Genomic DNA, 15,437 nt, shown 5'->3' on the forward strand with positions numbered 1-15,437 from the left:
AGCAAAACAGCTGTTTGGTAGTGCATGTTATGCTGTCGAGTCTCGTGTTGTTGCACTTTTGCTATCTTCTCCTTTCTCCCTCCTTTCCAAGGTGCATTTTAATATAGAATATTTCATATCACTATTGCGAAGAGGCATCCAATGAGGTACCAAGTGTATGTTCCTTAAGAGCATGTGAGTCGTATCTTGTCTGAAACAGAAAAGGTTGAACCTGAAATAAAAAAGCCTTAACATTTGTTTCTTCCTCTCATAATTGTGTAGTCCAATAAACTAAGCATGATCGATAGAATTAAAATGCTATAAAGAAATTGCATACTCATTTGTACTTGTTTAGCTACTATAATACGAGCACAACTAGAGAGTTGCTTCCAGACCATCATAAAGTACTGACTTAAACACAGTCTCTGTTTTAAAATGGTCTTTTGCTATTTCAAGCAAGCAGCATGAACTCCAGGTTGGGTAGATCTGTAATACTCCTACAGCAATTGGAGTGATACAAAACTGGCACAAAATTATTGTGACATAAATGCAAATTATTTTCATTTTTTTTTTGTAAAAGAAAGGTAACCATTAAACAAAAAAAGTCCCATTACTAAAATGTTATGGAAAAAAAAAGTCCAGAATCCACTCCTAAAACATTTAAAAAGAGGTATCTCTTTGGAACTTCTTTTAAGTTGTAAAGGAGGGTATTTTCTGGAAACACGCTGTGGAGTAGGAATATAAATTGGCTGTTAAATAGGCTTTTGAATGCTACAAAAACTTTTAAGAATTTATTTAAAAGAATCCATTAAATTGCTCTTCTTCAGAACTTTTAAAGCTTTTAGAAGTAGACTGTAAAAAATGTTCTAAGCAAAACAGAAGCTCTCATATGCATCCATCTTACACTCAAGAAATCAAATGCATTTGTTTTACTTTCTGAGATTACAAACTGTTTCCTCTTTACTCTGTTTTACAGGCAACCCTTCATTTATTGCCAGTATTGTATTAGTGGAAAGGTAGGATTAAAATGAAAGCACTAAAGCTCATTAAGTTCCTGGATTTTTTTTTAATCCCTTCTCTCAAAATTATGTGAAAACAAGAAAGAAAAATAAAAGCAGGTCTCTTTGGAGAAGATGACACTGTTTCAAAAATGTGGATTAAGTCCATACCCCCCACTCTCTTTTCTAAAAAGAAGAGTTTTCTTGAGGTTTTGATTGTTTGATATATTGCACATTTTATCTGGGCCCATAGCTGAAAACAATGTTTTTGCATATCAAAGGCTGCAGTGATCTGTCTACAGAGAAGAAGGGAATCCTGCTGCCGTGCTCCAACTTTCCTCCTCTGGAGCTGTCTCTGCATATTCCCTGACACCAAGTCATTATAGTTGATCCCACAGGATGAAAAGGAAAGTGACCCCCACTGGGTCCAGACACTGTGTCCAGGTTTCCACAACATCGAACTGAGAAGCTTCATGGATATGTGGTTTTGAAAGGACCCATTAATTCTGAACAGAGCAGAAAAAGATAAGTTTTAGAAAGTAGGTGTTGAAGTTCATTTTTGAATGTAAAAGTGTTTTTTTTTTCTTAACAGCAGTAATGTGTGAGCAACTGAGCATCAGCTTTTGTGCTTATCTTTACTCTGAGTTGACTATTTTCATGGGGTTTGCTGAACTGCACGGTTAAATTACTTTTCCTGGGACACTGTGCAAGCAAGCACTGCAGATGGGCAACATGCAAGACCTGTTCTTATCGCTGTAGCATAGCTAAGCAGGGGCACGTTTTTTAAAAAATGTTCAAGGTAATTTGCACTATCCAAGAAAAATGAACTGCAGAAGACCTTAGCATTTATTATAACATATGGGAGCCAGCTGTCCAGTGCATAAGCAGCAACGACAAGGAGTGTTAGCGCATTGGGAAAGCCAAAATTTTTCTGCAAATGGTGCTAAAAAGATCTTTTCTTTCCAAGATATGATAACAAAATGAGGAAAATGAAGAGCTGCCCGAGTTTAGGCCCCATAAAGCTTATTTGAATTTCTAATATATCTCTGTGTTCTCTGACAGGAATTATGGCAGCTGTGAAAAACACTGGCTTGTATCTACCTATCACTCAAACTAACAAGGGGAAGGGAGAAAATTTGTCAGCCAATATTTCTAGGTTATAAATGACAAGAATAACTTTTGGAATTAAATTAATATTAGAAAATCTATATTTCATAAGCATCCTAACTGTGTTTAATCAGTGTACTTTATTATAAAAAATAATTTTATTGCAGTATTACGTCCACATTTTTTAGAATCCGAAAGGCATCAGAAATTCAAAAATGTGTTTATAATCTTCTAATATACTAAAGTATCTACTGTATTCACTGCCCATCCAGTTCACAAAGGTCACAGTTCCTCTTCACAGAGCGCTTCACAGAGTTTCTCAAGCAGGTCCCCAGCACTAAACTGTACTTAAAACAAGGCAGATGCTTTGTTTTCTTAAGCGTATTACTTGGGGCTAGTCGATAGTGACAGCAGAATGCTTTCTAAGCACCCTGTCTAGAAGCTGAAATTTCCACGATCATCATATTTCAGGAAGGTGCCCCAAGCTTTTGTTAAGTGTTAGGCAAGCAGAAGGCCCTCAAACTGTCTTTATGAGGGCTAAAGAATGTAGAGGTTTTTGTTAAAAGTGCTATGAGCTTTTCAGATTAGGGTGCCTCTGTGCTGCTGCTGCTGGAATTTGGCTCTTTTTTCCCCTCAGAAAAAGATTTCATTTTCACTTGTGGAACGCTCTATTTTGATTATTTTTCTTTACGCTCTTTCTGGGTAGTAACTGAATGTAATATTGCTTTTGCCCTTTGTAATTTTGTGTCTTTAAAACAAAAATGAAAAATTTGATGTGTTCCCTGCCCCCCCCCCCAATTTACTCTTAATTAGAAATGGATTGTGAGTAAAAGCTTAACTTTATGCCTTTCTTGTACAGCATAAAAATGAGTAGAGTCAGTATTTGCTGTAGAAGAATGCAGATGAACTGAGAATTCTTCAACTTATTTCCCGAAGTTGTTTTTTTTTTTTTAAAAGGCACTTCAGGGGATTAGGGGGTGCAAGTTTTTTGTTTTAGTGCTCTTCGAGCATAGCCAGCTCTGGCTTTGTCTTTTGAGAGTTGCTGATGAAGTAACTTGGTCCATACTCAAACCAGACAAATAAACAAAAACCAAACCAAAACAAACAAAAAAAAAGAGAACAAATGCTGCCATTGTTTCAAGGTAAAAATCTGTCTTTTCTCTTGACAAATTTAAGTGGAATTGTACCTGCTACAGAGCTCCTAGCACTGAAGTTGAAATGAAACAAAAGGTTAAGCATATTTAAAAAAAAAAAAAAAACAAACCTCAGATGCTGCATAAAACTCAATATATATTTTTTTAATCCCAAAATACTGTGTTATCTTTTTCCTGATTACCAAATTTCCTTCTTGAAATATAACACAATACTTTGAGTAGAGTGAAGCTGTAAGACTGTGTAAATTCTGATAGGTAATAATAGGAAGATCTTACTGTGTGGTGATGTAATATGCGCATGCTTTTCAGGATGCCTGCCCTAAGTAGGTTTTTTTTGGTCACTTATTAAAAATAAATGTTAAGCAATCATAGATTAATTCTTATGTGTGCTCTCGTGCTTTGAAGTGATAGTAAAAGCTTCAGAAATACTAGCCATTAGCATAAATGTTTCCTGCTCCAAGGCTAGACAAAGATGGCCATCTACCAACTGAAGCCACTTCAAATAATTGTAATGCAAAGTTTGCAAACTCTGGCAATTGCTTTGATTAGTCACCATTGCCTACACAGGATTTTTCAACGTTAAGGTATGGGTTACAGAGGGGAGATGAAAAAGAAAAACAACCCAGAAACACATCTTGATCTCTGTTCTTGCTGTGAAATGTATAAGCTTTATTTTTGAAGATTAAAGCTTGCTGTGGGTTTACTACAGAGTTTTTGCCCACTGGGGGGTGGTACACACTACAAAAATGGTGCTTTTAGGAGCCACAAGTCAGATGTTTCTGCTGCTGTCCAGTTTTCTCTGCTTTAATTACAACAGAATCTCCTGTTGAGAAAAACAGAGCTGGCCTCCAAAGGGGGAGGAAAAAAATAATCACTCTTTTGGCAAGTTTACAGAATCTGATTTCCCATGCTGAGTTTATTAACTACGCTATTTATCTGGTCGCTCACCAATTAAAGAAAGTGATATGAATGTATGAAAAAACAGTGAGAACTTCGGTATTAAATATATGCTAAGGGTTCATCACAGTTTTGGGGATGAGAGAAGCACAGAACACAGGGAAAAAATACAGACTGATTAAACGTAGGTAAAAGTAGAAGAGTTTAACGGCATGATTAGAATAATTAGAATAACCTCTGTATTTTAGGGTAATAAATTGGCTTCCTATAAACTGGGGTCTACCTGTTGTTTGTAAATGATCTGAAAAAAAAAAAAAAAAACCTTAAACAGAACTGCTCTGTACAGTTTTGGAATAAATGAAATGAAAATGGAAGGGATTTTTTGAGGGAGGGAGGGAAAGAAGGGCATTCAAATCTCTTCAGTTTGGGGAAAAGTGTGGCAGATAATGGCAAGAAAAATACATACAGTGCTCTCTCTCTCAGAGCAGATGATTCTTTGTGCACTTGAATTGACAAATGCATTTTTCACTCTGATTCAAAGAAATGTTCATTAAGTTGCCATATCCCCAGGCAGTAGAGGGTGAGCATAATTGATGCTTCTATCTTCTTGGACAGTATATTTTAGGAAATAAAATTGAGGTCAGGATAATTGTTTTTTAAAGTATGAAAAATTTTGTATTTTTTTCTGCACCTCATTTCTGCAGAGAGAATTTACATGAAAATACAAATGGGGAACCTTCCTTTCCTATGTGGAAATAAGAAATTCCCCTCATATTTCAGAGTTCAGCTGAATACGTTTTGGAGCAGCAATCTTTAATTGCAGAGTAATTCAGCATTTCATCACTGCTACTGCATATAAAATATTCATCTCTACTTTGTTAACTGACCATAATTGATCCCTTTAAGAAGGGAAGCGACTTCTGCTCTCTCCAAATTAGTAACCCCTGGCTCCCACCACTCCCCACATTAGTTAATTCCTCGCGGCCAGCGCTGCTCCAACACGTCTGCAAGACTTCTTTGCAACTTTGCCTGGCTACGCTAGGGTTGTGCGGGCGTCAGAGACCAGTACTGGGGCTCCTTTAACCAGAGCGGCTCTGCCACAAACGCAGCTGCTAGATGCACAGTGGAGTTTTATTTGCCACTGGTCTGGGTTTCTGGTGTGTTTTCCCTGAAGAACTAAGCAGGAGAATCAGCAAAAGCAAATCGAGATTTGCTGCGCTCTGTGCAGCTGTGCTCTGCGAACCGCAGGAATACCTGGGCTTTGCTCGAAGTTGCAGCCCGGGGTCGCATCCGAGGACAGAGCTGCTAAAACAAAGGAGGGGGGCGACCCTGAGCAAGCGCGAGGCGACGTTTTGCTCAGAAAATAACGTGCGGATGAGATGCTTGGAGGGATAAATGAAGTATTTATTTATAAGCAGTTTAACCGATGCAGTTCGTGGTGGTTTATATGAGGCAGGCAACCGATTATTAAATTGAAAACAACAGAGAAGTTGATTAAAACTAGGTAGGGACGTTGCGAGCGTGGGGAAGACTCTGCGGTAGCTCTTTTTTCAGGAGGAAAAAGAAAAAAAAATATATTCTTTTTGGGGGAGATGGGGCCTGTTGCGTCCCTCCTCGAGGCCCTGCGCCCATTTTGTTCTGCACACCCCAAGCGCACCCGGGCGCGCAGCTCCCCACGACCCCCGCGGGGGAGAGGCCCTCGCTCCCGGGGGCCGCTACGCGGGTTGCGGAGCCCCCCACGCGGCGCCCCCTCCGCGGCTCCCCCTGCGCTGCCCGCGCTTGGACGGCGGCGCCTCGCGCGGAACCTGAGCGGCCGAGGCGGGTACGGGGCTCCCGCCGAGCCCCCTCCCAACCGCCGCCTCGTCCTTCCGCGGCGGCGGGCACCTCCGCGCTGCCCCGCCCGTCTGCGCCTCTCGCCCCCGGCACTTACCTCAGCGGAGCGGTGTGCGGGGCAGCCCCCGAGTCCCCTTCGGGGCGCCGTGGCTGCGCTCGCGGCCGGGGCAGGCGGCGGAGCGGGCGCGGGGCAGCGCGGAGCTCGGCGCGCGCCCTCCTCAAGTTGCGGCGGCCGCGGCGAGGCGCGGGGGGCGGCGCCTCGCGTCACCGGGGGCGGTGCCGGGGCGGGCGGGGCCGGCAGCGCGGCCGGCGCTAGAGGGAGCCGCAGGCGGCCTCGGCCCCATCCCTATCCCCATCATGCCCATCCTCATCCTCATCCTCATCCCCATCCCTATCCCTATCCCTGTGCCTGTCCCCACAGCTATCCCCCGAACTGCCTGCCCTGCTCGGCCTGTGCTGCCTCTTTGAGGTCGGGGAGTCTTTCCATGAGGGAAACCCTGCTCTCCAGAGCCGCGGGATCTGATTTTCAGGGATTTTTAGTGGGAATAAAACCCGTTCTTACAAAGAAAACTTTGAAAATTCCTGCAAGCCAGAAGAAAAAGCGTGAAAGTGCACTGTCTTTTTTTGGGGGGGGATTTTCTTTTTCCCCCCTACAACATATTTTCCTTTTCTTGGTAGCTCCTTATCGCCTGTGTGTGCCATTGGGTTTAGAAGGTGCAGCTGATGCCCTCAGCGTCTCTGGTGGCTCCTGGGGCAGCCAGACGCTGCCTCGTGGTCATGCTCTCCATGGGAGCTGCGCTGAGGTTGCTGCGTCCGTGCATGGACCACGTGCGAGGGTGTCGCCTCTGCATGATGTGGAACATGTTGACCTCCATAGTCCAGCGTCTGTGCTCTCCCTCGTGCCAGGAGGGAGACCCAGACACCAAGACCCAGCTCTGTTCACCTTAAAGAGAGCTCCGCTTCTCCAAACCCTATGGAAACCTCCACACGCTGCAGAAGCTCCTGCTATCTATACCCAGCTTTCAGTACCGAAATCCCATTTATTTATGTTTTAATACAAAACCTTCTCCAGTCTTGCTGTGTTCAACTGTCAGATCTCTTCTGTTCTCCAGAGGGATTTTAGAGGCTGTTGAACACTGCTTGTTGTATCTGCTACTTAGATGTTTGAAATGTTATATACGTGCTGTATTTATTCAGCTGTTTTGGAAAAAAAAAATCCTAGACTGATCTTCCTGGAGAACTAACAGAAAGACTTTCTACCCTGCGTCATTATTGATAGTCCTGGCAGAGCAAGCAGAGGCTTAATCAGCTCAGCATATATCATTGTATTGCATGCACATTTTAACATATGTATGATAGGTGTCATATATGCATGTGTGCTTTTTCATGTATACATATATGTCTATTTATATACACACGTAGTACACAAACATAGAGATGTCTGTCATAGAGATGTCAGTCTTTGATTGTGTAGGATAGAACAAGGGGTTGGGTAGCAAAGAATGTGCTTTGAGATGCTCTCAATATTCTGTCATGGTGTTTCTTTTTTAACCTGAGGTTTCATTATGATTCCAGACACATTTTTCAAAAATGCAGCATATTTGATCTCACTCATGTCCAATTTAGTTGTATCAATTGCCAGATTGTGGCCTGTGTTGCTGTGCCTTGTTGCTAAACCTTAGCGTACTTCTGTGGGACGTACATAAAACACATATATAGTTCATATTCAGCTATCTGTCATTATGCCAAGGCTGGCCAAGCAGTTATGGCACCAGTTGGAAACTGCAATAAGTATTTTTGGAGATTTCCAAAGGATGTATGAGAAATAATTAGATTTCACCAAGTGACAGCTGCTTTAAAATACCACTAAGTTTTAAATATGCTATCATAAGCATATTTTTGACTGCTTTCTTTTACGCAAACTTCCTAAATATACTTCTTAAGAACATGGTTCGCCTTTGAAATACTCTTCACAACAAACTGTTATAGAGCTGTTTGAGAATTGAGCATGTTCTTGTTTTCAAAATGTACTCAAGGCCTCCCAAATGCCAAGAGAATTGAGGAACTCCATTAATACTGATGGAGTTATTCTTATGTGGGGTATCAAAATATGCATAGGTAATACGCACTCATGAAACCTTTGCAGCATAATGAATTCTTTTAATTGAATTTCCTGTTTAAAATAGTCTCTTCACCTATATTTTGTATATAAAATTAATTAATGCTTGTGACATGGAGATTAAAGTTCTTGTCAGACCTATGGGGAAATTACCTTTTGGAAGATGTGGTGGTTTTGTTAATGCTTAACAGGCTGAGCGAGTTAAAGGATGACATATCAGACATTCACTGCACTAATGCTAGCTTAATATTTTTCGAAGAATTACAATGCAAGTTTACAGCATACATATGTAAGGTGCTATTAGGTCAAAGAGATAATGACGCATCTTGTTTTTTTTCTGCACACCCTGCTACTATATGATAAGAATCACAGGTTTGAGAACTGCCCTTGGCCAAAGGTTGGCCTGAATGACTCTTGCTGTGATCTGATAGGCTTTCTGAATAGCTGTTGTTCTACTGTAAATCATGTCCCAGGCAGAAATGTTTATGGGCAGTGCATTTATGAAATGTTAAGAAACCAAAGGCATTGGACCAGAAAGTGAAATTGGATCAGAGATCACTTGTTCTTAGTGTAGAGGACAGTCTTCCAGGGGGAAATCGCAACCGCTTCTTCTTTGAGCTTCTTGGGGACTGGTACCACTTAGATAAAGTCGGGAGCAATAGTTTGATATTCAGTGCAGTGCTTTGAAATGAGCATTAGTGGGTTTTAGCTCTGGTTTTTCTTTTAAGAGATTGTACTGATTTTCAAAGCAGACTGTCCCAAGTACAAGCAAGGCATTTAGTTTTTGTAGAAATACCTAAGAAAACTCTGTACATATATGAATTTATGTACAATAATATGTCCAGCAGATTTTTTATGGTTATCCAAGTGCATTTTCTCAGGAAGCAGGTATTGCAGTTTGTAAGCGCCATAGAGTTTGATCTCTAATTTGTGTAAACTATTTCAAAATTAGAATTTAATTTTAAAGAAATTCCTTCAAAATCAACAGCCAAACTCAGATTTTGGTGTTACACGTATACATATAATAACTCATCAAAGTTTGTGCAGCGGCTACATATCTAATGCTATGAAAGACAGACCACAGCAGAGTTAAAAAAGTATGGAGAGTCCAAAACTAAGTGCTTGTGTATTACCAGTTGTGCACAAGATTGGTGCTTTTTTTCCTCCGACAGAGGAATGTTTGAGAGGTAAGAGTTGTAATTATTCTTTTGTCGGTCTTTAAGTTCCAGGAGATTAAACCCTGCTGCACCTGTGCTTTTTGCTGTTCCTCTCCATGTTCTCTCCCTGCTCTTCTTTTCAGCTCTCGCTTAATAGCCCCAGGGAAAAGCCTTGTCAACTCAGAGGCACCCCGATGCAACAACAACTCTATTTTTTCCTAGGGGAAATGAACAGTTTTGCCTATCAGATCGTATGCTATTGATAGCAAAATTAAATAACTTAAAGGGCTGCACTAGTTGCAAGCCTACAAGAATGCTGTTTATTTAATTATTTACAGAATACATAGAAACAGACAGAGTGAGCTGATTGGCAAAGTCTTTCTTCACTAAGGAAGTTCATTCCTAGTGCTTAACACTGATTGCTTTTTGTAATATAGAAGGTATTTTTACCCTGTTTTTAAGTGGTGATAGGCAAAACCTAAAAGGTTTTGTGGATCCAGGCTTGTAAAACTGTGGTGGCCAAGTTCTGTGCAGAGCTCGGCAAATTTGAATACTTGGCATCCACTGCAACCTAGTGCAGTTGCCTCCATAAAGTGCTGGAGAAGGCCTCTGGTGATAGTTTGGTTTCTGTAGTAAATTAACCATCCCCAAATCACTCCCCGCAAGGCATTAGAGAACTATTTCAGCCAAATGTGCCGCCCCCTTGTTTGCTTTGGTTGTATCTAGGCTGTATTAGCAGTAAGCTGCATTCTTTGCCTTTGCTAATTTGCTTGTATTACATCTAGTTTTGAAATTTGAAAGGCTGAGTACTAGTGTTGAGTGTATGAGTAACCCAGAAGTGTTTATTCTCAAGAAGGACTACGTTTATGTTGTTTGAACAGATTTGTTTAGTTGTAGGTCAGGGTGATTATTCTGGCTTTATCTATTCAGTATGAGAAAGTGTTTCAGAAATGACTTTGCATGTCAGCAATTAATGCTATTAGAGAATGCATTAGCAGAAAAGTTACAAATTGATACTGTGATTAAAAATGAGTTAACAACAAGTTTGGAATTTCCCTGGCCACGAGGAGCGTAGTTAGGTTTGATGGGATTATGACTCAGGGAATGTGCAGCAGGAACCTTCTTTTTGAATCCTAGATCCAGAGATCGGCTTCCCCGAGAATTGTCTCTACCAGCACCATCTGTGCGAGTCCGTGTGGAAGTTTGCTCCTCACTTGGATCTGCTTGCTGAATGGGGTGTGGAGAGCAAAAAGCTTTTTAAGCTAAACTAAAACTAAAAGGTAGTTTATAAGCTTCATTTCTTTGTATGAGGAAAACAAAGTCTATTCTTTCACATTTAGGTTTCCAAGGTGCGCATTATTAATCTTAATATTTCCTTTTACTAGTGAAATTCTGTGTAGAACTTACCTAGAAAATAAAGGGTATGTCCTTCCTAAAATGTTGGTGTGCCAAATGTAGGCATAGTATTTTCCTGGAGCATCATAAAGCACATTCATGTTGAGGGTTTCTGGAGTATTCCTGGAGCAACCCCTCTCCAGTTTCCACCCGTGTCCTGGTTGCAGAGGCCATGGAGATAGCATCAACGTGTGGAGAGAAGCTCTCCGCTGGTGAGTATTTCCTGCTTCTTGACAGAGCAGGGCAGCGAGAAGAAGGCCTGGAACACCAGAGCTGTTTTGAGTGAGTGATGCACATGCACCCTTTAGTTTGTCTGCCTTGCTGCTCCTGTTGCTCTGCCTCTGCTGCTGTTGGGGATGTTTCTTGAAGTGATGAGAGTTTCATGGGAACAGGTTCTGAAAGTCATTTAGAGCTTCATTGCTGGAGCAGTGTTCTACAATCTTTCTCTTCCTTAATCTGTCCTAATCTCCTTCCTCAAAGTTTTTCTTCTTTGGCCTTTCGTGGACATATACTAATTGCTGTTCACACTCCCAAAGCCTCTGGGGGGATATTGGGAATCATGAAGAAAAGGAACCTGTGGGAACCCACAGGAGAAGCTGAGCTCGGTGATTCAGGAGGAGTTTTGGCTGGGCTCCAGGTGGAGGTGGCAGAGCGTGATGTGCAGCGCGTAAGAGCTGGGTTGTGCTGGAGGCAGTGACAGTGGTGGCTTCGTTATGAAAGAGCAGAACCTGAGCATGTCTGCATTGCTCAGACAATAAGTAGGGCATTTCAAAAGGCAGGGTGGAAGTTTTGAAGCTGCCATTTGCCAAAGACTTCTGTCAAGGTCTTATGTTTTCTCCAAGATACTCATTTACCCTCTAACCTTAAAGCATATAAACTAACAAAACCAAAACGAATTCCTTCCTCCTCACATACACAAAATACCCTGTTTTTATCTCCCCTAAGAGTGGTCTACATAGGTTTGTGTCAAATACGGGACATGAAAAAGGTTTCAGAGCTGCTTGACAGTCTCCCTCCCCATATTCTTGCATCCCAAAACCCACAGGTCCCGAACAGTGTTCAGTGCCATAAGCTTAGTCTTCATTTGATTTGGAGAGACCTTTGAGCACATGCCCTGCTCCAACACTGGAGGCAAAGGCAGCGCAGTGTGGAGCACTGGTGATGCCAAAGGCTTGGAGCAGAGAGATGAATGCTCTGGAAGGTACTTTGCTGTTTTATTTCTTAGCACAGTAGTCTTGTCTCTGAAAGAGATGCATATCCAGAATATAAATGAATTTGTAATTATCAGGTATTAAAATAAAACTTGTGGATGCAAAACTCAGCTTTGTATATTGCTGTGAAAGCAAAAGCTGCTTGATGGTATCAAAGGACAGTTTGGACTTACCGTATGAATTCAAAACAGTATTTCTGTGCTCCTAATTAGAGCTTACCAGTTTATAGACAACTAAGCCTTCAGAGTCTCACACATTAACTTGTTGCTCTGCTATCTAATTTCCACTTTGCCAAAAAATAATAGGCTGTATGATATATTGGCTGGCTGCTACCACAGAGGGCAGCCCTGTCTCCTCCTTTGTATGAGCGATCATTTAGTAAGCCAGGTCAAGGGACCAAATTGCCAGAAAATCAGCCCTCCACCCAAAATGAAATCGTTTCTGCTGGGATTGCTTCTTTGACCCATCTCGCCTTGGAATCAGACAAGTGCTGGTGCCACCACCACAAGACTGTCCTCTTCCAGTGCTCGTTGGCTGTTAGATCAGGCTCGCTGCCTCTCAGGCTGTCGCTGACTTTCGCTATCTGTCGTAGTCATTTGGCCAGTGTACTTCCAAGAAAGTTAAGAAAGTCAGTCTTTAAGCCTCTGTAGGAATGCCACGTGTTGCCTGCGTTTAGTGGAAGCTCCCCGTGCACGTGCATATGTGCAGGGCACCCCTTCGAGTAGGTTTTACCAGCTGGGACCCCGCAAAGCTCCCATATAAACTTCTCCCATAAAACGTCTAGAAGACCCTGATGCTTGGTAGACCTCAGCGCCCGCCTGAGGCTTGAGCAGCAAGGAGGGGACGTTGGGTTATGAACTTCTACTGCAGTTCACGAGCGGATTGCTCTGTTGCTTCTTGTGTTTGCAGCAGGAGCAGAGGTAGCGAGAGCGAGGGCAGCTCTGGAAGCTCAACATGACTGGTTTAAAATGAAAACCATGAGGCATCTCTGCAACAGGCACCAGCCTGTTGCTGGCCGGTGAAGTATTTCGCCTTCCCACTTTGAAACTACAGAAGTTGAACAGTGCCTATCTGAAAATCTACTGAACAACTCTGTAATACTGTAGATATATTACTTGTTTTTTCCATCCCTTCCTTTCCCTTCCTCTCCCTTCCTTTCCCTTCCTTTCCCTTCCCTTCCCTTCCCTTCCTTTGCTTTCCCTTCCCTTCCCTTCCCTTCCCTTCCCTTCCCTTCCCTTCCCTTCCCTTCCCTTCCCTTCCCTTCCCTTCCCTTCCCTTCCCTTCCCTTCCCTTCCCTTCCCTTCCCTTCCCTTCCCTTCCCTTCCCTTCCCTTCCCTTCCCTTCCCTTCCCTTCCCTTCCCTTCCCTTTTAAACTTCATGTTTTGTCAGGAATGTGTCGGCTGGATTGTATGTCTGAGTCCTTTCAGGATTGTTTCAAAAGTGGGTGTTGTAAATTTAGCAGGCATTTGTATGTTGCTTAAAAAACAGATGTTTTTTGGCATCTTCAGATCATTTGCCTTTTTCACATTAAGAATCCTGCAGACAAGGGGAACTTAAAAAGCTGTGTTGCCAGTTTGCATCCCATAGCTTGTCAGCTCCTTTTCCTCTTTCTGAATGGCTTAGTCATCCGCTTAGTGGGGTTTCTACTTTAGTTTAGATCCTTGGGGCTTGTGTTTCGGGTATTTGCAATTCTGTATTTGCAACAGAATTGATAGAATATGCCCTTATAAAACTTGAAACAATTACTTTGTAATAGTTATAGCAGAGAAGAGGAATTACTTAGAAATGCAGAGTAACTTTTCTAATAGAGTAAGAAAAATAGTGCCATTAAAAAAATAAGGAAATATTCTATAATTTATAGAAATATTTTTATAATGGAGTGTGCCCACTTCCGTCTCAGTCCAAACTCTGCATATATGTGCATGTATGTATGTTCCTTACATCCCAAATATATTTGGCAAGAGAGGACCTAGTTTCAGGCAACAACGTTGTTAGGGAAATATCGGCACTGGAAATGGCAGCTCTCAGGAGATTAGAAGCGACTGAAAACAAAATCTTGTAAAAGGAATTCTAATGTAATTGTAACATAATTTGCTGCTGCTTTCACTCTACTATGACGTGGTTAAGTACTGAATTTGCATCGGCTTTAAAAAGAAAATGCTTAGTTACATTCCACAGCACAATTGGCAACTAAATAAAAGTTTAGTCTATTTTTTTTCACTCCTCTTTTCAGGGAGAAAGAAAAATGTACATAGTGTCTTTTGTATTTCGCAGAAAGGAAGTGCAGAGAGGAAGTGCAGCAGAGAGGAAGGCTGTTAGAGGAAAGCAATTCTGATAATCAGTTTCTGTACTACTTATTACAACTGGTCAGAACTGGATTTTAATTAAATTTTAGGGACAAATGACAATAGTGTGCGCTAAGGATGGCAAGTCAGCTTAAACTTAGAATTTCCTGGCTTTTATCCATTTCTGTGCAAACTCAGTACTACTTAACAGTATGACTTCAGTCATGATTCCCTTGTATAGAAAGTAGTAGCTGTTGAGGTTTTAGATTTTCAAAGAATCGCTTTTTGGGCTTACAGAGTAGGCATTTTCTCATTGATGACACATAGGAATGTTTCCTCCCTCCTGAACTTTTTGATAGCTTTTCAGCTCTTGAACGAGTGTTTGTGGCCATGTTGCTTTCTGTCAGATTTGGCGGGGACTAAAGGCACCTAATACTCTATGATGCCCCATAACTTGATCTACTGTATAATGATGGAGGCCATATAACCTCTTGATTAATTTTTTGCATCCCAGCTATCACATGCACCTTTGTAAAGCATCTGATATTCACAGGCAAATCGAAGAGTCTAATGCCTGTCTCACATTGTATGATTGCTCTCCTAACTGCGCTCACTGCTAAAATGGGTTACCTCAGGTTTGGGCATTAGTCGAGCTTCGTTGGGTTTTGACTCTCTCTGCAAGATCAGGAAGCTGTTTTAGGAAAGTTCTCCTGCATTCAGGTTTCTAATAGCTGCAGATCTATCACTTAACTTTCTGTTGGGTATGTGAGGTGATTGCATTCCGTAATTTGCCACCAACAAAGCAACTGTGCTCAGTCTTAATTCCTTCCCTGAGCTGTTTTCTAGAGCTTTTTTAAGCCCATTAACATGGGATGTTTTTCACATCATAGCCTCAACTACAACAGCTTCAGATAGGGCTCTACAGACTATTTTAATTCTTTCGTTACTGCATCCACACTTTTGCCTAATTCTCCTCATGTTTTAGTGTCAGGCTGGCAATCCAAATAGCTCTTCCATCACTTTTGTAGAATTTTGTTTCTCAGACAAAGCTAATGTCTAAAAAAAGAAAAATAAATAATAAATAAAGCTTAACTGTTATGGGAATCTTGGAATTTTTTTTCTGTATTTTTAAATAATTACCATCATACTTTACTAACCTGAACTCATGCTCCTGTGTGTTTATTAATGAAAAATCAGCATATCAGCATCTGCTTTGTGGGGAATGATGTTTAACGTAATGGAGCCTTAAATAAAGTGGACAAATTTTGGAGGGCCTGAAAATATTAAAATGGCATATAGATT

At 41.5% G+C, this 15,437-nt stretch overlaps 1 protein-coding gene across 1 annotated transcript in view; it reads left to right on the forward strand.

The window, feature by feature from the left end:
* Nucleotides 1–15,437, forward strand: part of MACROD2 (mono-ADP ribosylhydrolase 2) — a 751,315-nt gene that overhangs the window by 96,192 nt on the left and 639,686 nt on the right. The window lies entirely within an intron of this gene.

The sequence above is a fragment of the Tinamus guttatus genome, unplaced genomic scaffold (assembly GCF_059628265.1).
Source record: "Tinamus guttatus ecotype Peru unplaced genomic scaffold, ASM5962826v1 Tinamus_guttatus_pri_ptg000090l, whole genome shotgun sequence".
NCBI lineage: Eukaryota > Metazoa > Chordata > Aves > Tinamiformes > Tinamidae > Tinamus > Tinamus guttatus.